The sequence below is a fragment of the Trachymyrmex cornetzi genome, unplaced genomic scaffold, assembly GCF_001594075.2.
Source record: "Trachymyrmex cornetzi isolate Tcor2-1 unplaced genomic scaffold, Tcor1.1 scaffold3889, whole genome shotgun sequence".
In the NCBI taxonomy this organism is placed as follows: domain Eukaryota; kingdom Metazoa; phylum Arthropoda; class Insecta; order Hymenoptera; family Formicidae; genus Trachymyrmex; species Trachymyrmex cornetzi.
In genome coordinates this window covers 7,403-7,747 of record NW_017298629.1, presented here as the reverse complement: position 1 = coordinate 7,747, position 345 = coordinate 7,403, and positions in this window count along the sequence as shown.

Sequence of the window (345 nt, the reverse complement as noted above, 5' to 3'; positions counted from 1 at the left end):
GGCGTCAGACGAGCTAAATCCTCTGCCAGATCTCTACAGCGCAAACCACGGCGACGTGGAGATTACCTCCTAGCGAAAACTCCGACGAGCGCCTTCTCGGCGTCGAGGTCTTTTTGCATTCTTAGTCTTTCCGATCTGCCGCCACTACAATACGTTCTTTCTGAAGCAGATGCCCAAGAAAAAACGTACGCGCGGTAAGCGAGGCGGGTGGAGGACCCACCTAAAGAGGCTTCAGCGCGAACTCACCGCGGAAGGAGCATTCGACCCTTCCCAGCATTGGGAAACGGACGCCGGAAAAAAATCGGAAGCGAACGCCGATGCAGCTTCCCACACGCGCGAAAACGC